Source organism: Pteropus alecto, unplaced genomic scaffold, assembly GCF_000325575.1.
Source record: "Pteropus alecto unplaced genomic scaffold, ASM32557v1 scaffold220, whole genome shotgun sequence".
Lineage (NCBI taxonomy): Eukaryota > Metazoa > Chordata > Mammalia > Chiroptera > Pteropodidae > Pteropus > Pteropus alecto.
The window spans coordinates 498,134-498,682 of record NW_006430043.1 but is presented as its reverse complement, the minus strand read 5'-3'; positions in this window follow the sequence as shown (position 1 = coordinate 498,682).

Sequence of the window (549 nt, the reverse complement as noted above, 5' to 3'; positions counted from 1 at the left end):
GGGCTGGGGAGGAGGGGCGGGGAGAGAGGAGCCAGGGTAGGAGGGAGAGAAGGAGTTTAGGAGAAAAAAGGCGATAACAGAGGTACAAGAGATGTAGACAGCCTACAGGAGAGACAGACAGATGGAGAGAGACAAAGAGAAGCCTTGAGAGATAGCGTCAGAAAGTCAGTGATAGAGCTCGGGCTCGGGCGGGAGACTAACAAGATAAAGGGACAAGGAGACAGACAGTGACTCACATTCAGGAGGGCCCCCAAATGCACATACTTCCCCGAGACACGCGTGGGCGCCGCATCATGAGGGACTTCATGCATGGATACACGCACGCCATGCACACCCGCAAGAGAGAGAGAAAGCCTGAGATAATCTTCTGCCCCTTTCCCCTCATTCAGTCTTAATCGAAATTAGGGGCGGGGGGGATGTGTGGGCTGTGGCGGATGAGAGAGGAGGGGTTGCTTTCTTGCTAAGTATTATCCTCTCTAGTCTCAGACTCCAGGGTTTCCTGCTGTGTCCCCAGACTCATTTTTTTTCTAGCGATTGATAATTGGGAAG